At 39.5% G+C, this 23,500-nt stretch overlaps 1 long non-coding RNA gene across 1 annotated transcript; it reads right to left on the bottom strand.

The window, feature by feature from the left end:
• Nucleotides 1-6,584: 6,584 nt before the first annotated feature.
• On the bottom strand, nt 6,585-23,277 carry LOC117527522. Its single transcript, XR_004565549.1, has 3 exons — nt 23,264-23,277; nt 15,342-15,347; nt 6,585-6,683 (listed from the first exon to the last, which is right to left on the bottom strand). It is a non-coding gene; the product is annotated as an uncharacterized LOC117527522 (long non-coding RNA).
• Nucleotides 23,278-23,500: the final 223 nt, after the last annotated feature.

The raw sequence follows: 23,500 nt of genomic DNA on the forward strand, positions 1-23,500 counted from the left end.
AATCACCCTGTAAATTTTCATCCCCCAAATTAACACCTGCATCAAATCAGATCTGCTCATTGACATTGACCCTATGCCATGACATTGACCCTATGTGTCTTTTTGCAAGGAATGTTTTTGCAGTTTTTGCTCTATGGCAAGATGCATTATCATCTTGAAAAATGATTTCATCATCCTCAAACATCCTTTCAATTGTCCAAAATATCAACATAAATTTGTGCATTTATTGATGATGTAATGACAGCCATCTCCCCAGTGCCTTTACCTGACATGCAGCCCCATATCATCAATGACTGTGGAAATTTACATGTACTCTTCAGGCAGTCATCTTTATAAATCTCATTGGAAAGGCACCAAACAAAAGTTCCAGCATCATCACCTTGCCCAATGCAGATTCGAGATTCATCACTGAATATGACTTTCATCCAGTCATCCACAGTCCACAATTGCTTTTCCTTAGCCCATTGTAATCTTGTTTTTTTTCTGTTTAGGTGTTAATGATGCCTTTCGTTTAGTTTTTCTGTATGTAAATCCCATTTCCTTTATGCGGTTTCTTACAGTTCGGTCACAGACGTTGACTCCAGTTTCCTCCCATTCGTTCCTCATTTGTTTTGTTGTACATTTTTCGATTTTTGAGACATATTGCTTTAAGTTTTCTGTCTTGACGCTTTGATGTCTTCCTTGGTCTACCAGTATGTTTGCCTTTAACAACCTTCCCATGTTGTTTGTATTTGGTCCAGAGTTTAGACACAGCTGACTGTGAACAACCAACATCTTTTGCAACATTGCGTGATGATTTACTCTCTTTTAAGAGTTTGATAATCCTCTCCTTTGTTTCAATTGACATCTCTCGTGTTGGAGCCATGATTCATGTCAGTCCACTTGGTGCAACAGCTCTCCAAGGTGTGTTCACTCCTTTTTAGATGCAGACTAACGAGCAGATCTGATATGATGCAGGTGTTAGTTTTGGGGATGAAAATTTACAGGGTGATTCCATAATTTTTTCCTCAGAATTGAGTGATTCCATATTTTTTTTCCTCTGCTTGGTCTAAAAAAGTAACCGTTACTGACTGCCACAATCTTTTTTTCCTGATTTCTTATAGTGTTTCTTAAAGCCAGAAAGTTGCCATTTGAAATGACTTTAGTTTTGTCATGTCTGTGATCTGCTTTTTTTCTACAAAATTAAACAACTGAATGAACATCCTCAGAGGCCGGTGATTCCATAATTTTTGCCAGGTGTTGTAAGTTAGAAATCCTCAAGAAATGGCAGCAATTTGTAAAAATATTTCTGAGTAGAATGAAAGTAAAATAAAGAAGTTGGGAAAATGTGAATGAAGTCATTTGGCTGCTTATTAACACCAAAACTGTTTAAGTTGGTTCAACTTAATGAAACTTCAGATAAAGCAAGTCAAATACTTAAGTGAATCCTTGAGTTTGTCGTACTATAAAAGTCTCATGATTTACTGAGTAAATGTATTTCTTAAAATAATACATGCAAATTGTTACATTTTTTAAGTTGAGTCAGTCTATTCTGTTTTTATGCTGCAAAACTCTTTAAATTTTTAAAAAATCTTCTGCTTCAGAAATAAAATGTGCTGAATTCAAATAAGTAAAAATGGCTGATTGGCTGCTGTTTCCAAGACTTATTATTGTTATTCTATTTTTTTTTTTTTTTTTTTTTACATTTTACATCTGCATAATTATATTTGCTGATTGTAGTTTTTTCATGATAAATCATAAATATAGGTCTTTTTATGTTTTGTGGATTGTTAAATGGTAAATGGATGACATATATAGCACTTTTCCATCTACATCAGATGCTCAAAGCACTTTACAATAATGCCTCACATTCACCCCGATATAATAGTATATATAATAATAATTCACTTTTTCTTTATTAACCCTTAGTAGCATAGTAGTAACTTATCTTAAAAAACTAGAGACAATCAACTTAAAATATCATGTTCATTCTCAGAGGCCCAAAATGAGTCACGCTTGACTACATTTATTTCAGAAGCATTTTGGCTGTAGACCAGCATTATCTAAAATCAAGTCTTTTTATCCCATCGGTTAGGTCGTTCTGTTTCAAATACACTTGGTAAGATTTTTGTATTTTTACAGTGTGCATTCAGGCAATACCATTGGATGGTCACACGTCAGCATGTTGAGCTGCCAGACAGGGTGACGGTTATTGCCTGCATTGCTGTTGTTTGCTTTTTTTTTTTTTTTTTTTTTTGGCTTTTATTTGACTAAGAGCCAAGCTAAGCCACCATTTTACAGCAATATACTTCAGTTGGATGAAAGGTTGGGAATTTGGCGAGACACAAAGGCAGACAATGAGGCACAGGAACAAGATTTCCCAAAAGTGTTCCATCAGCCTCACTATCACAAACACACACCCCATTCATCTTAAGTTTCGGTGCACGTTGGAGACTGAAAGCAAGCAAATGACATCCATCCAGTTCATCTACAGTAAACAACAGGAGAGGTGATGACAAAAAAGAGAGGGAGAGAAGGATAGAGGGATAAAGATAGAGGAAAAGAAGGGCCCTGAATTGGATGCATGCTCTCCAGCGGGCAGAGGACAATGCAGAGCTGGCAGAGTGTGTGCCTCGTGCCAGAGGGAATAGAGTGCCACATGGTGCCCCTTATGAGCAGGGCCAGCCTGGAGGGGGATGTGGGCCACAATGCATGTGTTTTTGTCTCTCTTTTTGTGTGAGTGTGTGCGCACACGTGTAGGTACATGTGTGTGCATGACCATCCACACATGCTGCATAGAAAGTAAGAGATGCATCTTGGAATTTTGGGTGTAATGTATGTAGATTTGTGTGCATGTCAGTGTAATGTGTGTGGTGCCAGGGTAAGGAGAGGTGGGGCACAGGGTGGGGGGTGGGGTGGGGGGGAGTCCCAGTTCCCTTTTGCATCTTAAATTCCTCAACATCTGTTCAACCCTTCTTTGTGGTAGCGGCAACGGGTTGTGATGTCTACGTGTACACGTGCACGTTGTGCGTTTGTGTCTCTCCGCATATGTGCATGCTCTGTTGAAGGCACTGGTTGTTACCTGCACCTTAATTAGGAGGAGATAGAAAGTCATTTTCAACAGTGCTTGCAGGTAATGTGAAAGAGCTCATGGTGAATACAAAGAGGGCAATGGTTCATCTCCAAAAATCCAAGACATCTCCTCCGCTGCCTCCAACGCGACGCACATTACACTTCCCTACCTTTGATCACCACCATAATGCACGCTGCAGGTCATCCAGTCAGAGCTGCAAGAACTGTGCTACTCATCATGTGCTCAGGGAAAAGCAGGGTCCAGGGCTGAACCAGGCCAGTGTGTCCACCAACTAGGTCAACCTGGATGGTGTGTGTGTGTTTCGGCCTTGGGCTCAGTCTTCTCGTACTGATTTGAAGAAACCTCTCAAAGATGTAGGTTAGTGTTAGCATGCCGTGTGCACGTGTGGAAGGCGGAATGATAACAATTTTTGCAATTAAATATTTAGATCCTGCACGCTGCCGCCACAGAAGAGTTTCGAAGCTGATGCACAAACAGCTCTGACGTCGGCGCAGATAAACACCCTCAAACTCTTGGGCAGGCGCTGTCCGTTCAGCACCCCTCGCTAACCCGGTGCCAGTCTTACGCCACCTAGATGGCAAGCCTGCCAAACGTATGTCACATCAGAGCAAACCCGGTGTCAACTCCTCAGAGTACATATGCCAACCCTCTGCCCTCCACATGCCAACCTCATGCTACACCCGCGGCGATCCTTTCTTTGGCAACAATACGCCAAAAGGAGGACCTCTGCTTGTGCGAATCTCAGCGGCAGTGCGCCCACCGACACTACGTGGAAGTAGGAAAGGTCAAAAGTCACGCCTGAATTCGGGTTGGAAGATAAATCTGTCGTTTTAGTTCTTCTTCAGTGGATGCAATTAGCAGTGAAATCCTGCTCCCAAGCCCTGCTTAAGATCTAATCTCAGAGTCTGCGGGTCGCCTCCCCGTCTACCAGCCGCCCACCAAAGCCCCTCACCTCTGCGTTGCTCTCTCCTGATGCCTGCTGGCACTTTGGGAGCAATGCCCCTCCACTCCCTCCGCCGCACCCCCCCAACCCATCTTTCCCAACTCTACCCCTCACCCATCCTCCCATTCTGCCCTCCCTCCCTCCCTCCCTCCTCCTCTGGATGCCAGCCGACGGCCCTCACAGTGTGGCACGCCATCTGCTGCCGCCCGCCCCGGCAACCCATCCACTACTCCTCCCTACAACACCCCCACCACCACTACCACCACCACAGACAGCAGCTACCCACAATCCCCCTCTGCCTCAGCCGCGCAGCGCATAGAACAGGAGGCTTTCGCACAGATCACTTCACCCCCTGATTCCCCCACCAGAAAGGAGGAAGCTAGGGAAACTAAGTGTGTGTGTGTGTGTGTGTGTGTGTGTGTGTGTGTGTGTGTGTGTGTGTGTGTGTGTGTGTGTGTGTGTGTGTGTGTGTGTGTGTGTGTGTGTGTGTGTGTGTGTGTGTGTGTGTGAGTGAGAGAGAGAGAGGCTTGGAAACAAAGTAGTTGTTTTTTGAGTAAATAAAAACACACTGTATGCACACACACACACACACACACACTAAAACACATGGCTGCACTTCATTTTTTGGTTTTCTTGCTGAACATGCATTTGAGATGTTTTCAGAGTTTAGTTTAATTTTTTTTTTTTTTTTTTTTTTTTTTGGTAGATGGACATTCACACTCATCACATTAGGTGGAAGGTACATATGGTCCAGCTGTGGAACAGATTTTTTAATTTGCCAAGTGATTATATTAATGTACTGAAAATATGAGTGCTGGGTGGGTGGGTGGGTGGATGGGTGGGATGCAGTCTGTAGATATTGTGATCTTGCTGATCCTAAAAAATGAATTTCACTAAATTGTTCTTCATTTACTGAATGATTGAAGATTTACAGACAGGTCCATAAGTATTCGAACAGTGACAGTTTTTTGTCTCAGTACAACCCAATGTGCTGCTATAGACTTTCAGCTTTAATTCAAGGGGTTTAACAAAAATATCACATTATAATACAACCATTTAAAATGCAAAGAGTATGGTTCAACACATTTACACTGTTGTAGTAAGTAAACTGCAGTTTACTTAAGTTTGGTTCAGGTTATTGAGTAAATTATACACAGAAAAATGATGGCAGCAAAGTGACATTCAATATGATTGAATAGATTTAAAATCCTGTGATACAAACTAAAACTTAAAATTAAACAATTATTTTAGGTGCAGATAAATAAGAACATCAGTGTAAATGTGTTAAATTAAGCAACAATGTGCTAGAATATAAATCAGGCAGGGGTGGTGGCCAATGCTTGGTTTCAGTGGAGAAGGTTCCCAGTTCAAACCCCACCGCTGCCACATTTCTCAATGCAACGTGGAGCTGTGTCAGCAAGGGTATCCGGTGTAAAAATTGTTCCAGAATCAACACGCAAGTCCACGTTGGATCTGCTGTGGCGACCCTGAATGCAGCAAACGGACTTACTTACTTTGTGCTAGAATATGAGTTGATATAATTTATTTTATTTACTTAATCCAAATCATTTTTATGCAGATATGTAGTAAATGTAAATCAATTTCACAGAGTTAATTAGTAAATGTAAATAAATTTCACCCATATAATTAATAAATTAATTATATGGGTGGTTAATTATAAAATAAGTAATTTTTTTATTTTACTTTATTTATTTATTTATTTATTTATTTGAGTGTGAACAACAAGTGTGAAAGCAAACCTTTAATTGCAGTCCCTGATACAAATGTGTCTGAGGAGCCTTTTTTTAAAACAGTGTTTTAACTTCTGAGTACCAGAGCATGCACAAAATAATGTATTCACTAAACACCTGCGATGACTGCACAAGTGTAATTAGGCTGGAAGAAAAAGCCATTTTATCAACCACACCATATCAAAACTGCGAGTACCTGCAGCAGTTAAAGAGTTATTTTCCATCCACCTTAAGAAAAATACACTTTATTCCAAATATCTGCATACAGTTTGATGTGTAAAATACATGAAAACACAAATTCCATAATTTTATGTGCAAAAAAGTATGAAATAAAATTACCTCAAATGCAAATACATGTCATGCATATATCATAATTTACAAAACATACCCTTAAAATTTACAGATATATTCAGTGGGTAGCATAATAATAATATGCGGTGACTATTGTACAAACATCACATAAAAACTGTATTTTCCAGACTAAAATGTGTGCTTTCTTTAATTGTTTGGCTGGTTAGTCCTACAATTTAGATTTTAATGTGACAAAAACTGTTGCATTATCATCTACTAAGATGGTATTGCCTACATGTGTAACAAGCTGCTCCTGTATATTGATCTGAATGAGGTATTGTCTGAGTCACATTCTGGAGCAGAAGGTGCTGGCAATACACCGGTGGGATGTCAACTGCCATAAAACACAAAGAAGATCTGAATGAGGAGGGGCTGCTGAATAAGCAAAATTAATAAATCGTGCTCTCACACTGAAAGACCACACTCTTCGATAATGACAAGGAATAACATTTATTTACATGCTCTTGAATAAAGAGAGGAAGTACCTTTCATAATACTCAACACTTGTTTGCACTTTGTGGGACAGCTGGAAGACAATGAGGAGGACAGCTAAGCTAAGGTAAGGCTAACTATAATCTTTAAAAATGTATAATCAGTTAAGTTTATTTACATTTAGTGAGGTAAACATGCACATGTTTAGCACCTTCTTGATGTTTTCTTCTATTCAGTGGTAACAAGAAGCACTTTACTTTGTGACTAATGCAATAACATTAAATAGCCCATTAGCTTCTGCTCACTAAATTGAAGTTTGCATTATAAATAAATAATGCATCAATAAAATTTATTTTGCTTCTTGTTGCATGAAGCAACAGCACTACATTAAAAAATGGTAGCTTATTGACCGATGTGACTTATACATATAGTATGTTTTTGCCATTTTATGATGCATTTTTGGACAGATGTGACTAATACTCCGGTGCACCATATAGTCTGGAAATATCGTAGATGAGGTAAACATTTCCCATTTGATCAACACAAGATGTAGGCAGACTGTGTTCATTACTGACGAAATAGAAGAACATATGGCATAGATTTTACTTTGGGGAAATGCACAGATTGAGGTACAAATCTAAAATAAATACATAACAAATAAATACTGACAAATGTCAAAATATTTTCAATTCAGATGCTGAATCTCACTATTTCACAGGGATGAGTCAGAGTGTAGGCTACCATGTGATGTAAATCACATGGTAGCCTACAAATATAAATTATTACTTTGGAAATAATTGCTGTGTAAGTAGCTGTTGGTTATTATGTAAGTATTATACACAATGTATTCTACATAATCAATGCATGAAAAACGGAGAATGATGTTGCAAGAGTAATATAACCTGGTGATTGTTGATTTGTGGTCATTTTATAGTCACTGTTCATAGTTTGTCCTATTTACATTTCAAATGTAAATAGAATATGAATGTTCAGACATTTAATGTTCAGACATTTAATTCCGGATAAAGCGGAAGAAAATGGATGGATGGATGGATGGATGGATGGATGTAAATTTACTGATACTGGTTGACAACAAAAAAAAATCATTTTTGTGTAGCTGTGTTTGCAAACAATATAATAAAATATGGGCGCATCAGTCACTCTGATTATATGTCAAGTTTTAACCCTGTCTTTTGAGTGAGAAATGAGAAAAGTCATTCTTGTGGTGGCACTATGACAACTCTGTCACATTATAACCAGAAGGTTGTGGGTTCAAACCAAACCCAGGACCATTGCCTATGATTACCTCGAAACACTTTCAAGGCCAAACAGTGTTAAAGTACTCCACAGAGTGTTGAAAATACACTTTCATATCTCAAGTACAAGTGTCAAGAAGTCAACTTGTTAATGCTCTTGGTGATGAAGCCGATGTGGCAAAAACAATGAAAACTTGTCTAATTTATGGCACAACAGTAGGCAGCCTGCTGCTATGGACATAAGTCCCTTTGGCTGCTTCCTTGTTTTCACCACAGCAGATCTGCATGTTGATTTGGCACAGGTTTTGCACCAGATGCTGTTCCTGATGCAACTCCATTACAAGAAGAAGGGTTGGGGTTTGAACTGAGATCTTTCCGCACTGAAACCAAGTGCACAAACCACTTTGCCACTACCATTTCTCCCGCTAATATCTACGCAAAGTGTAAATGTGACACTCTTCTTGACATTTGTCTCTTATTTACAGAAAAAAACTGAATTTGTGGAGGGAATGGTAAAATTCCTTCAGCCATCTCTCGTCCATCTCCATTTATCTTCTTTCTCCAAAGGATCAGATGGAACGTATCAGAAAACTATCAGACTTCTCCTTGTTGCATACCTTAATACACTAATTAGAGTTAGATTTTGAGAATTATATAAACTCACAGAAGAATGCTAATTTTAACACTAAGAGAGTTGAATTCACACAAAGAATTTTGCTGTGTATGGCCTTCTTTACAATCATATGAATTTAAAATAAACGGGGGTAGCACGGTGGCTTAGCAGCGCTGCCTCATAACTAGAAGGTCCGAGGTTTGCATCTAACCTCTTCCTATCTGTGTGACGTTTGCATGTTCTCACCGAGGTTGCGTGGGTTCCCTCAGGGTGCTCCAGCTTCCTCCCACCGCCAAACCCATCCAGCGAATTGGTGACTCTTAACTGGTCATAGAGTTATGAATGCATGTCAGTCTGCACCTCACTTTCAAATATGACAGTGATTGGGGCATGTTTGGTTAAAATATAATGTAAAATATACATTAAATGGGGTTTGCAATGTTAAATTTAAATTGACACAAAATCTGGAATCTGGATCAGATCCGGATCAAACTTTGTCAGTCAATAAAGGATACCATCCTTCATAATGCTGTAAAATATGAAAGAAATGTGATCTTTCTTGACAGTTATGAATTTTTGAAAATTCGTTCAATGTTAAAGATAGGGATTTTTCCAGTTTTCCAAAATTTTTCCTGACTTTGACCTTTGACTTATAATCCTTGAAAATTAAAATCAGTTCTTTCTTATCAGGATACAAATCTTTAGTAAAAATTTCAAAGCATTATATGAAAAATGTTCACAAACAGACAAACAGTCTTGGGCCCCCTGCTTTTCTCCCTTTATATAGCACCCCTTGAGCATATATTGCAATGTTTTGGGATTGCCTTTCATTTCTATGCTGATGATACTCAATTGTACATGCTGATAACTGCTGGTAATCTCAATTCCATAAAATACTAGAGGATTGCCTTGCATCAGTGAGAGGCTGGATGTCTAGTAACTTCCTACTTTTAAACTCTGATAAGACTGAAATGATGTTTATTGGTCCAGCAAGATATCGGCATCAATTTGACCAGCTAGCGCTTGGCCTGGGTTTGTGTGTCATACATCATATCGACAATGTGAGGAACCTTGGGGTGATCTTTGATCCCACATTGTGCTTTGGCTTCCACATTTGGGATATTACGAGAAGTGCCTTCTTCCATCTGCGAAATATACGTAATGAGGATCCGTCGCATCCAATCTATGGCTGATGCTGAGACCCTGATCCATGCTTTTGTTTCTTCCAGATCAGATTATTGCAATGTTCTATTTTCAGGGTTACCACAGTCCAGCATTAGGGTTCTTCAATTGGTTCAGAATGCTGCTGCCAGAATTTTGACACGAAGCAGAAAGTTTCAAGTTCAAATTTATTTTGGTTCAAGGAAAGAACTTTGCAACACAAAATAAAATAAAACAAAACTGATTTCTCAACCAGTCAACCAATGCAACCGAAAGGGTGTAGGTAGAAGCAAAGCTTATATACACCTACCCCTTTTACCTCAGCAACTTTTACTTATCACAACAAAACCAAAATAAAGTGAGCAGAATATCAAAACAAAGACAACTTAAAATAATCAATAAACTCAAATTCATCAATGTATCTACACCAATAATGGCACACATCGCTCAATCCAAACATAATAATACAAAATCAATAACTTAATTGTCCATACTTTAACCAATAGCTATATAGTCATTCAAACTTGAATTTTCAGAGAATTTTAGACAATTGTCACATATTCAGAAAATATAATTTCCTTATATTGGTGTTTAAACTGATTGACATTTGGACATCGCTTGAGTTCTTTCGCCAGATTCTTCCATATTTTAGATCCACAAGAAGAAACACATAAACCTTTCCTGGTTGTCCGAGTGCCAGCAATTTTAAAATGATACAAGTCCTTTTGAATATGTTGAATATGGGCTTTCCAATTAATTCTTTCATCAATAACATCTAAGAATTTATTTTCTTTGACATGCTCTATGATTACCCCTTGTATATTTAACTGAATTTGTATTTATAGTTTGACCACATTACACCTATTCTGGCATCTCTCCATTGGCTACCAGTCTCTGCGAGATCAGATTTTAAGGTTCTGCTGTTAGCCTATAAAATTGTTCCTGGACTGGCGCTGACTTACCTAGCTGATTTAATTAAACCTTACGTACCGGCCCGGGCTTTGCGTTCACAGGATGCAGGATTACTCTGTGTTCCAAGGGTTAAGAAAAAGTCTGCGGATCAAAGACCTTTCTCTTGTTGGGCTCCCAGCATCAATAAAACAGTCTGATTCTGTGGAGACATTCAAGACCAGACTAAAGACATTAGTTTTCTCAGTCCTATGGCTACACTGTTAGCATCCTTTTTAATTCTTTTTAGTTTTTACTCTTCTGTTGTGCTTTTTAAAATTTGTTTTAGTTGTGCTTTATAATCTTTTAATTCATTTTGAATTGTTTTGTGTGAAACACCTTGAGGCGACGCTGTCGTGAGTTGGTGCTCTATAAATTGAATAAGTTGAAATTGAAATTGGGGGCAAAAACATAACCTCCGCCCAACTTCTTTGGTGGAGGTAAATAAGTAATGTCTAAATACTCTTAATATCAAGAATAATCAAGTGTGAGAATTTTTCTTATTTCTTAAAGAAATTAATAATTTATTAAATCACAAACCCCTTTTTTCCACAATTTAAAAAACAAAAAAACATGTTTTTTTCCCTGATTTAAAAGTTTTCAGGAGAAGGCAATCAAAATTGTGCCCAGTTAAGACATTTTTTGATTGATCGTACAGGATAAATTAAGTACAAGGCACCAAATCAGTGCACCTTTTGTTTGGTTTTGCTTCATAATTGCAGTGCTTGGGGTTCAAGCAGACAGCATTCTGTCAGTGTTTGCACCACAGTGCACATTTTCAAAGCATATTCATGCTCCCATTCACTTCAAATACACAACAGGTCTATTTTAATCGCACATTTCAGTGTGCATTATGCCTTGTTTGATGTGGTGTGAGCCCGTGTTGTCAGTGCTGCAGAGGTGCACATTTCAAAAGCATGTTTCTGTGTCATTTGATTCAAATATGCAGCAAAACTATTACTGATGCGCAGCACGTGAAAGTTTTCCTACCAGACAATTAGACTGCACTTTCCACATTAAAAAAAAGTTTCTCTCACCAGTTTGTCTGTTTTCTTCCTACTAACAGGCAGTGTACAGGCACGCAGCCAGAGGTGCAAGTGGTGGGAACTGTCATGGTTCATGGTTTTTCACATCTCTAGTGTTTCCTGTATTTTCTTTTTCTGTTTCTTGTGTGTTTTATTCTGAAGCACTCACCTTTATTTTGTAACTCCTAGTGACTCTTTCGCCGTGTTGCCGTTTCCACTTGTTTTATTCTGGTAAATTGCTGCTTGTGTATTCCACTGACTTTACTTCCTGTCTGGTGGTCAATGGGGTTTCTGGTTTCATAAAAGTAAGTCCCTTCAGCTGCTCCCTTGTTTGCACTTGGGGTCGCCACAGCAAATCCAAGGTGGATCTGCATGTTGAATTGGCACAAGTTTTACGCCGGATGCCCTTCCTGACGCAACTCCACATTACATGGAGAAATGTGGCAAGGGTGGGATTTGAACCCGGAACCTTCTGAACTGAAACCAAGCGCATTAACCACTTGGCCACCACCCCTGCTCGGGTTTCTGGTTTCATAGGTATGCTCATTTCCCAGTAAATCAAGTCACACGCATTTGACCAACACACCCCTTCACTCCTGTGCCAGATTGTCTCACTCCTGTGCTTGCTCTCTCATGTCCTGACTTCGTCTTTGCTTCCAAGTTACTGATTTACTGAATCAAGTTCAGTTTACTGATTTGGCCTCTACTGGTGGTTGGCTCTCACTGCGGTATTGTATCACTTCCTGTTCCGGAGCACAGCGGTGTTTTTCTGTATCTGTTAGCTGTTTAATCTGCGCAGTTAGATTGATCTAGTTATCTAGATTACGATTTGTTTCCCAGTGTAATCTTTACGTGCCTTAACTAAAGCACTCCTTCTGCTGAATCACCTCTAAATTATTTACACATTATTCACTTTGCGTGTTTTTAGGAATCCGCTAGCTTAGCGTAGCTACTAGCTCTTAGCCGATTTAGCATGGCGGCTTCTCCTGTCTCTCCCGCACTTTTCTGCTCTGGGTGTGAAATGTTTAGTTATTCCTCGGCCTCCTTTAGCAGTAATGGTACTTGTAATAAGTGTAGCTTATTCGTAGCTTTGGAGGCCAGGCTGGGCGAATTGGAGACTCGGCTCCGCACCGTGGAAAATTCTACAGCTAGCCAGGCCCCTGTAGTCGGTGCGGACCAAGGTAGCTTAGCCGCCGTTAGTTCCCCCCTGGCAGATCCCGAGCAGCCGGGAAAGCAGGCTGACTGGGTGACTGTGAGGAGGAAGCGTAGCCCTAAACAGAAGCCCCGTGTACACCGCCAACCCGTTCACATTTCTAACCGTTTTTCCCCACTCGACGACACACCCGCCGAGGATCAAACTCTGGTTATTGGCGACTCTGTTTTGAGAAATGTGAAGTTAGCGACACCAGCAACCATAGTCAATTGTCTTCCGGGGGCCAGAGCAGGCGACATTGAAGGAAATTTGAAACTGCTGGTTAAGGCTAAGCGTAAATTTGGTAAGATTGTAATTCACGTCGGCAGTAATGACACCCGGTTACGCCAATCGGAGGTCACTAAAATTAACATTAAATCGGTGTGTAACTTTGCAAAAACAATGTCGGACTCTGTAGTTTTCTCTGGGCCCCTCCCCAATCAGACCGGGAGTGACATGTTTAGCCGCATGTTCTCCTTGAATTGCTGGCTGTCTGAGTGGTGTCCAAAAAATGAGGTGGGCTTCATAGATAATTGGCAAAGCTTCTGGGGAAAACCTGGTCTTGTTAGGAGAGACGGCATCCATCCCACTTTGGATGGAGCAGCTCTCATTTCTAGAAATCTGGCTAATTTTCTTAAATCCTCCAAACCGTGACTATCCAGGGTTGGGACCAGGAAGCAGAGTTGTAGTCTTACACACCTCTCTGCAGCTTCACTCCCCCTGCCATCCCCTCATTACCCCATCCCCGTAGAGACGGTGCCTGCTCCCAGACTACCAATAACCAGCAAAAATCTATTTAAGCATAAAAATTCAAAAAGAAAAAATAATATAGCACCTTCAACTGCACCACAGACTAAAACAGTTAAATGTGGTCTATTAAACATTAGGTCTCTCTCTTCTAAGTCCCTGTTGGTAAATGATATAATAATTGATCAACATATTGATTTATTCTGCCTAACAGAAACCTGGTTACAGCAGGATGAATATGTTAGTTTAAATGAGTCAACACCCCCGAGTCACACTAACTGTCAGAATGCTCGTAGCACGGGCCGGGGCGGTGGATTAGCAGCAATCTTCCATTCCAGCTTATTAATTAATCAAAAACCCAGACAGAGCTTTAATTCATTTGAAAGCTTGTCTCTTAGTCTTGTCCATCCAAATTGGAAGTCCCAAAAACCAGTTTTATTTGTTATTATCTATCGTCCACCTGGTCGTTACTGTGAGTTTCTCTGTGAATTTTCAGACCTTTTGTCTGACTTAGTGCTTAGCTCAGATAAGATAATTATAGTGGGCGATTTTAACATCCACACAGATGCTGAGAATGACAGCCTCAACACTGCATTTAATCTATTATTAGACTCTATTGGCTTTGCTCAAAAAGTAAATGAGTCCACCCACCACTTTAATCATATCTTAGATCTTGTTCTGACTTATGGTATGGAAATAGAAGACTTAACAGTATTCCCTGAAAACTCCCTTCTGTCTGATCATTTTTTAATAACATTTACATTTACTCTGATGGACTACCCAGCAGTAGGGAATAAGTTTCATTACACTAGAAGTCTTTCAGAAAGCGCTGTAACTAGGTTTAAGGATATGATTCCTTCTTTATGTTCTCTAATGCCATATAACAACACAGTGCAGAATAGCTACCTAAACTCTGTAAGGGAGATAGAGTATCTCGTCAATAGTTTTACATCCTCATTGAAGACAGCTTTGGATGCTGTAGCTCCTCTGAAAAAGAGAGCTTTAAATCAGAAGTGTCTGACTCCATGGTATAACTCTCAAACTCGTAGCTTAAAGCAGATAACCCGTAAGTTGGAGAGGAAATGGCGTCTCACTAATTTAGAAGATCTTCACTTAGCCTGGAAAAAGAGTCTGTTGCTCTATAAAAAAGCCCTCCGTAAAGCTAGGACATCTTTCTACTCATCACTAATTGAAGAAAATAAGAACAACCCCAGGTTTCTTTTCAGCACTGTAGCCAGGCTGACAAAGAGTCAGAGCTCTATTGAGCTGAGTATTCCATTAACTTTAACTAGTAATGAGTTCATGACTTTCTTTGCTAACAAAATTTTAACTATTAGAGAAAAAATTACTCATAACCATCCCAAAGACGTATCGTTATCTTTGGCTGCTTTCAGTGATGCCGGTATTTGGTTAGACTCTTTCTCTCCGATTGTTCTGTCTGAGTTATTTTCATTAGTTACTTCATCCAAACCATCAACATGTTTATTAGACCCCATTCCTACCAGGCTGCTCAAGGAAGCCCTACCATTATTTAATGCGTCGATCTTAAATATGATCAATCTATCTTTGTTAGTTGGCTATGTACCACAGGCTTTTAAGGTGGCAGTAATTAAACCATTACTTAAAAAGCCATCACTTGACCCAGCTATCTTAGCTAATTATAGGCCAATCTCCAACCTTCCTTTTCTCTCAAAAATTCTTGAAAGGGTAGTTGTAAAACAACTAACTGATCATCTGCAGAGGAATGGTCTATTTGAAGAGTTTCAGTCAGGTTTTAGAATTCATCATAGTACAGAAACAGCATTAGTGAAGGTTACAAATGATCTTCTTATGGCCTCGGACAGTGGACTCATCTCTGTGCTTGTTCTGTTAGACCTCAGTGCTGCTTTTGATACTGTTGACCATAAAATTTTATTACAGAGATTAGAGCATGCCATAGGTATTAAAGGCACTGCGCTGCGGTGGTTTGAATCATATTTGTCTAATAGATTACAATTTGTTCATGTAAATGGGGAATCTTCTTCACAGACTAAAGTTAATTATGGAGTTCCACAAGGTTCTGTGCTAGGACCAATTTTATTCACTTTATATATGCTTCCCTTAGGCAGTATTATTAGACGGTATTGCTTAAATTTTCATTGTTACGCAGATGATACCCAGCTTTATCTATCCATGAAGCCAGACGACACACACCAATTAGCTAAACTGCAGGATTGTCTTACAGACATAAAGACATGGATGACCTCTAATTTCCTGCTTTTAAACTCAGATAAAACTGAAGTTATTGTACTTGGCCCCACAAATCTTAGAAACATGGTGTCTAACCAGATCCTTACTCTGGATGGCATTACCCTGACCTCTAGTAATACTGTGAGAAATCTTGGAGTCATTTTTGATCAGGATATGTCATTCAAAGCGCATATTAAACAAATATGTAGGACTGCTTTTTTGCATTTACGCAATATCTCTAAAATCAGAAAGGTCTTGTCTCAGAGTGATGCTGAAAAACTAATTCATGCATTTATTTCCTCTAGGCTGGACTATTGTAATTCATTATTATCAGGTTGTCCTAAAAGTTCCCTAAAAAGCCTTCAGTTAATTCAAAATGCTGCAGCTAGAGTGCTGACGGGGACTAGAAGGAGAGAGCATATCTCACCCATATTGGCCTCTCTTCATTGGCTTCCTGTTAATTCTAGAATAGAATTTAAAATTCTTCTTCTTACTTATAAGGTTTTGAATAATCAGGTCCCATCTTATCTTAGGGACCTCGTAGTACCATATCACCCCAATAGAGCGCTTCGCTCTCAGACTGCAGGCTTACTTGTAGTTCCTAGGGTTTGTAAGAGTAGAATGGGAGGCAGAGCCTTCAGCTTTCAGGCTCCTCTCCTGTGGAACCAGCTCCCAATTCAGATCAGGGAGACAGACACCCTCTCTACTTTTAAGATTAGGCTTAAAACTTTCCTTTTTGCTAAAGCTTATAGTTAGGGCTGGATCAGGTGACCCTGAACCATCCCTTAGTTATGCTGCTATAGACTTAGACTGCTGGGGGGTTCCCATGATGCACTGTTTCTTTCTCTTTTTGCTCTGTATGCACCACTCTGCATTTAATCATTAGTGATCGATCTCTGCTCCCCTCCACAGCATGTCTTTTTCCTGGTTCTCTCCCTCAGCCCCAACCAGTCCCAGCAGAAGACTGCCCCTCCCTGAGCCTGGTTCTGCTGGAGGTTTCTTCCTGTTAAAAGGGAGTTTTTCCTTCCCACTGTAGCCAAGTGCTTGCTCACAGGGGGTCGTTTTGACCGTTGGGGTTTTACATCATTATTGTATGGCCTTGCCTTACAATATAAAGCGCCTTGGGGCAACTGTTTGTTGTGATTTGGCGCTATATAAAAAAAAATTGATTGATTGATTGATTGATTTATGCTGCCTTTCTTTGTTTATCGAGACTTGCCAGACATCTCTAGGATTGTTCATTTGGTATGTAGATTAACTTGCTATGACCTTCAGACTTGTTTCTCAGGTTAATTTGATTGCTAATTCCCTCATGGACACTTCATTTTGGACTGCCTTCCTGCTGCCATAAACTTTGTTCTCGCTTACAGTTAACCCAGCTCTCTGTTTCTACCTGGATGACTTCTGTGAATGGACTGTTTTACCTGCCCTTCAACTGCCTTTTATGTGATGGCTGCAAATTAAACTGTTTGCTTTTTTAGATACGTGTGGTTCTCTGTTCAGGGGTCTTTTTGTGTAGCTGTGTTTGCAAACACAATATATTAAAATATGGGTGTGTAACCCTGTCTTGTGAGTGAGAAATTAGAAAAGTCATTCTTGTGGTGGCAGTATGTCAGCTCTGTCACATTATAACCAGAAGAGTCCATGTTTGCATATAAGAATAATAATAATAATAAGTGGAATAATAATTAGTGGAATTCATGAGCTATATAAAAATGGTTGATTATTTTGTAAAAATAAATAAATGAATAAATAAATAAAAACATGAACGAACAGCTTGGATTGACAGTAGGTTTTTTGTTTTGTTTTTCCTAATTCATGCCAGAGCTGTTAAATCGTTTTAAGCATGCACATTAAAATGACTGTCCTTGCATCTTGATCTGTGTTAGTGTATCTCAAAAAAGACGTATCGCATCAGGACTCAGTATCGGCAGATACTCAGTATTAAATGTCTGAGATGAAAGCAAAATAAATATAAACAAACCAACAAATAAATAGAATAGATGATCGGGACATCCTTAGTTTTAATTTTGTTTGTTTGTTTGGCTTTTACAGTCTTGTTCACTGAGTGCTGCCATGTTTTTAACAATTGCACATTTTTCCATTTCATGCGCATGACTTAACTTCAGATTCTGGCTTGAGGAAGGAACAAAAAAAGGGTATTCACACGTCCCCAGTACAATATCCCTCACCGTTTGCTTGTTTTATAAGCCTGGGATGTGAAAAAAAAATAAAAACAGCGAAAAGACAGAAAAAAAAAAAAAAACACACACATTTTGCATGCTTATCAACACTATATATCTTTAGGAGATAATACCGGTGTCACAGACCAAACGGTCCGCCCCTAAAAATTGGTCTGCCCTGCCTTCACTGCGCATGCGTCATTTCAGAGCTCAGCAGCTTGTCTGAGGTTCTTCACCAATTTCAATTTAACTTATTAATTTATATAGCGCCATCTCACAACAGAGTCGCCCCAAGGTGCTTCACACAATTCATAACAACACAAAGTAATTTAAAATCAAATTTAAAATCAAGAAGGGCACATTAAAAAGATAAAACACTGTAGAATAAAAAGAAATTACAAGGCAAACAGAAAAACTAATTAGATTAATCACCAAAAGTGATCAAATGGATTAATGGGATTACAGGCCAGTCTCACGTTTTTTTTTTTGTTTGTTTGTTTGTTTTTTCATTCTTGTTTGTTTTCTATCACTAACCCTACTCCTACCCCCAACCCTAACCAGAACACAAGCAAGGACAAGCCCAGCTCTCCACAATTTCTCTTATACTCACTCGACTGGTAAGCACTGAAAGCCAAGATAGGCATGTCTCAACTTGTCCTCTAACACTCCGAAACGGAGGTGTTCCTTTGTCTCGCTTCATCAGCGAATCGGTCGTGACGCGCAAAGCCTCCGCGCGGCTTTCCATGACAAAATCTCTTGTTAAAAGTGAAATCTGCTGGAAAATGGCTGATGTCCAGCTCTTGTGATAACCAGAGAAATTGCACACAATGGTCCCGGCTCCACACAGCGATCCGTTTAGAAATGATGTGGTGGTTTCTGCCTCTCGATGGCGGCTCGGAGTGCAGCACGCCGTGCACCATTGTGGGGCGTCCTTATAGCTGTAGTAACACTCCTTATTCTCTGTGAAGCCCGTAAAATTTTCAATGAAAGCCAGATAAATTTTTTGAATGGTTTCCAGCTGCCTGTCTCTAACAGTTTCTGAAAAAATTCTGATGGGAAAAAAAGCCCAAATCATTCCGCCATTTCCTCACAATGAAACAACGACGAGAGGGGTGGACCAGTGCTCACTCAAAGCCTGCCCACAGGCGAATGACGCAACCGACAGGCGTGGAAAAACTCACACATGCGCACGAAGGTTCAAGCTTGGCTGACGTAAAAACATATGAATCAAACCCATATATTTTTTGCATAGAATAAAAAGGTCGGATACTTTTCTCACAGACCTCGTATATTATATGTGTGAATTAACAACAGGTGTGGAGAAAGCACTTACATTTGACAGTAAAATGCAAATTTGTATATTTTCCACAAATTCTGTCAATCCACCTCCAAATAATCCTGCCAGCACATAAATTCACCAAGAAATAAACCCCCCTCTGGAGCCGCCACTGTACAACCTACTTCTATGGATACGTGCTGCAGCTTCTGACATCGCAAGCTCTGTGATCACTGTTTAGGCTTGAAAAGAGGAGAGACATAACAGGAGAGATATCAGAGTGAGTGTGTGTGTGTGTGTGTGTGTGTGTGTGTGTGTGTGTGTGTGTGTGTGGTGTGTGTGTGTGTGTGTGTGTGTGTGTGTGTGTGTGTGTGTGTGTGTGTGTGTGTGAGAGAGAGAGAGAGAGAGAGAGAGAGAGAGAGAGTGAGTAGTTCTGCATCCATCTTGTGTGGGTATGGCGCCTCATGGCTGGCACTCTATCCATCAATGAGCGCAACATTAACTCTCTGGATCAGAACCAACATCCCTAAACCGCTCTCCAACTCTCTTCCCCTCCCCTCACTCTGCTAAACACACACACACAAACACACACACACACACACACACACACACAATTAGTATTCCACTGCCATCCATGAAAAACCGGAACATCCACCTCACCACCTTCCGCACACAGACACCCACCAACTCCGTCTTGCTTTCCAAATCTCTCCTACTCTGCTGCAGGCCGACTTTTATCTTTGAAATGTCTGCACGTGGACTTTCCCTTGTCGTCCTCTGTCTCTACACACCTTCACCACCTCCTCAGCCCCTCTGATGTCCAACTTATCTCCATTCACCTCCTCTTTTCTGCTCTCCAGACCTCCTCTCTGCTGAGCCTCCTGATCTGCTCCTGTCTTTGTCTCCCTCCCAGTTGGTGTTAATAATTTAACTACTGAGCTGCTGCAGAGCTGGCGCCCATCCAGGCCTCAGATTGCCACTGTCTGTCTATTTATGACACTGTGTGGCGGCGCACATGTGTAGGATGTGCAAGAGTGACAGGATGTGTGTGTGTGTGTGTGTGTGTGTGTGTGTGTGTGTGTGTGTGTGTGTGTGTGTGTGTGTGTGTGTGTGTGTGTGTGTGTGTGTGTGTGTGTGTGTGTGTGTGAGAGTGTGCGTGTACATGTGTTTCCCTCTTCACCTAATACCAAATATCAAACCGCAAGACTCACCTCAGAGTGAAGTGAGGAGCAGAGATGTGCACAAGAAGCCAGCAGATTTTGAATTACCTGTCGGTGAAGGTGGCAGGTGTTACAAGCGCAAAACACTTACTTATTCACAGAGCTTTACTTTTTCCACATTTTGTTATGTTGCCTTATTCCAAAACAGTTGAAATTATTTTTTTCCTCAAAATTCTACGCACAATACCCTATAATGATAATGTGAAAAAAGTTTTTTGAGATGTTTGCAAATTTATTAAAAATAAAAACTAAAAAATCACATTGACATGAGTATTCACAGCCTTTGCTATGAAGCTCAAAATTGAGCTCACATGCATCTGGGAACTGGGAGACTAGTCAGGATGGAGCGAAAGATGAATGCAGTAATGTACAGAGACATCCTGGATGAAAACCTGCTCCAGAGCACTCTTTTTTTAATGAATTTGCAAAAATTATAGAAAACATTTCATGTGTCATTATGGGGTGTTGTGAGTAGAATTTTGAGTGGGAAAAATTATTTTACTCCATTTTGGAATAAGGCTGTAGCATAAGCACTGTGGAAGCACTGTGAATACTTTCCAGATGCACTGTAGGTCTAGTAGCTGACTGAGGAGGCGTGACGTTCTGTGATTACCTGCCTATTTAATTAAGAATTAAGAACACAGAGGATAGATTTTTACACAAACTGGTGGAGAATTTGTCCTCTGATCAGCAAAGAGGTGATTAAATTCTGAAGCACATTTGACTCTGTATCAAACTCTTTTATCTGTTCTTCATTACATGGACACCTGCTTTACTTTGATTTCTATTCCTGTGTTTCAAGAGCTGGACTTATGACATCATAAAGAGCTGATCATCCTGGTGGTCTGGGTTTTGACTCTGGTGTTTTCGCACCTTGTTTGGTCAAAGATCCTTCGAAGTTGGCAGACATGGAAGCTGCCTTGGACCACAGTCTGGCCCAAAGGACCATAACATGGTCAGAACAAAAGAGGAGGCCTCGTTCTGAATCAAACTGAACCATGGTCTGATTCCTTTGCTGTATAAAAGCACATTTTTGGATAGCTCGGACCTTCGGATGAAGATGCTGAATCAGGTTAACGTCACCCATTAAACAGCAGAGGAAAAGAAACAGACAACAATTTAATTCAATGAATGTTACAATAGAGTTTGGGGTTGTTGCTCAGCATTATAATAAGCATTATATTTTCAACTTTTATGACCTACCACACTAAAAAGTTGAAAATTTTTAACTTAAGTGCTGTTGTGTACCACTGATAAAAAAAAAGAGAAAAAATACTATGACAATAATTGTGCAGCTGCAACCAAATTAATCTGCTTATTAATTTTTTATTATTATTCAAATGGGGGGAAAATTCTCTGTTCAAACACAATTAACCACCAAATTGATAAAAAGTTAACTTCAGAGATATGCATGATTACAAACCAATCAATGTCAAGTATAGGGAGACACAACATAGATGAAGACATCAGGTCATAAGTACATGAATGCAACATTGTTATGGGAAACCAAACATACACAATTTAACAAAAACATGAACCTTGCTCTCGTCTTTTAGGTGTTTAAACAGACTTTAATCTCAGGTGGCTTTATGATGTCACAAAGAATAACACACCCAAGTATTTAAACCTCTCCTTTTTGTAGGTATTGCCTAGAAACCCCAAACTCTGAATGTCTAACTTCAAACCTTGAAAACTCAGAGGTTAGAATTCTTACTTGCTAAGAGCCCATATCCATGTTGCTTTAGAGACAACATCCACAAACACTTCATCGAACCAGTTTCAGCATTTTCAGTGGTGGAAATAAAAGTGCTCCTCATGGGATTTGTTTCTGTAACAAGAAACAGCTAACAACTATACAACAAGAACTAATCATCTGTCCAATCTGCTATCGCAGATGAGGTTTTTTTTGTTGTTGTTGTTGTTTGGTTGTTTTTTTTTTGTTTGTTTGTTTGTTTGTTTGTTTTTTGTCACTATTGTAATTGATTTTTAGAGACAAATCATCAAAAATAATCTTGTGCTGAAAAGGTGCTGCAGTGAAGTCACAAAGTGTTTCTGAAAATTTGATGCCACTCCTCAGAACGCAGAGCAGGTAGCTCAGTGGGAAAAGGAGTTGGACTATCAATATGCAGGTGTGCAGGTCTGCTAAGACTTCGAACATGGAGACTGACAGAGTGAGAAGAGAGCAGCAGAACAATAGAGAAAAAGGAGAACAGGGTGCAAGTAACTCAAACATGTAACTGCAAAAAAAAAAGAGAAGACGACGGTGGTTTGGTCATCATCATCAAAAAAAATTAAAAATCCCTGATTTCAAACGAAGAAAAAGAAAAAAATAATAATATTACAGCCTCAGACAGAAGATAAATATCTATACAAATATGTACACAGAAATTAGATTTTTATTCACAAAAGTTTTATTGACATTAATCATATTAAATTATGTGAATACACTGAAAAAGGTCTGTTGGATTTAAATGATTTTATTATGTAAATGTAATTACACAAATGTGTCCAAGTCGCAAAATTTTCTTATGTTCCAAATTGAGAAACATAAGAAAAAAATGATGTTATTTGGACACATTCTGATTGTGTTAAAATGTAAGTCATGCCTCATTTCTGTCCAGTGTATTAATAATATTTAAGCACAAAAAAGTCAGTAAAACCCATTTTGTGCTCCTGTAACTGAATTTCGCCAGAGAACAAGCATCACCTGAAAATGCTCAGCAACGGCTTCAAGTGTTCTGAAAAAAAAAAAGAAAACCGAGGTGACATTTCCGAAGCAAGTGTGTGACACGGTGTGAATCTCGATGTCACCTCCCACACCTCGCACCCGCCCACCACAGAATCAGTCTGAGGAGCTCGAGACATTCATTTATTCATCATCTGTCCTTTCAGCAATTATTTAAAAAAAAAAATTAAAAACTGAATATAGGGCTTTTGTTTCAAATGTGTCCGGTTTTAAGGGAGCACAATAATGTGTTTGACCTTTCTAATTGTGACCTTTCTCCTTTGATTCAGATTTTCCTGCAGCTGTTAATATTATTTTTTATTGGTGGTATCTTCAGCCTGTGTCAAAGGCCATCGCTGCGATGCACAGAAACAG

This window comes from Thalassophryne amazonica, chromosome 16, assembly GCF_902500255.1.
Source record: "Thalassophryne amazonica chromosome 16, fThaAma1.1, whole genome shotgun sequence".
In the NCBI taxonomy this organism is placed as follows: Eukaryota; Metazoa; Chordata; class Actinopteri; order Batrachoidiformes; family Batrachoididae; genus Thalassophryne; species Thalassophryne amazonica.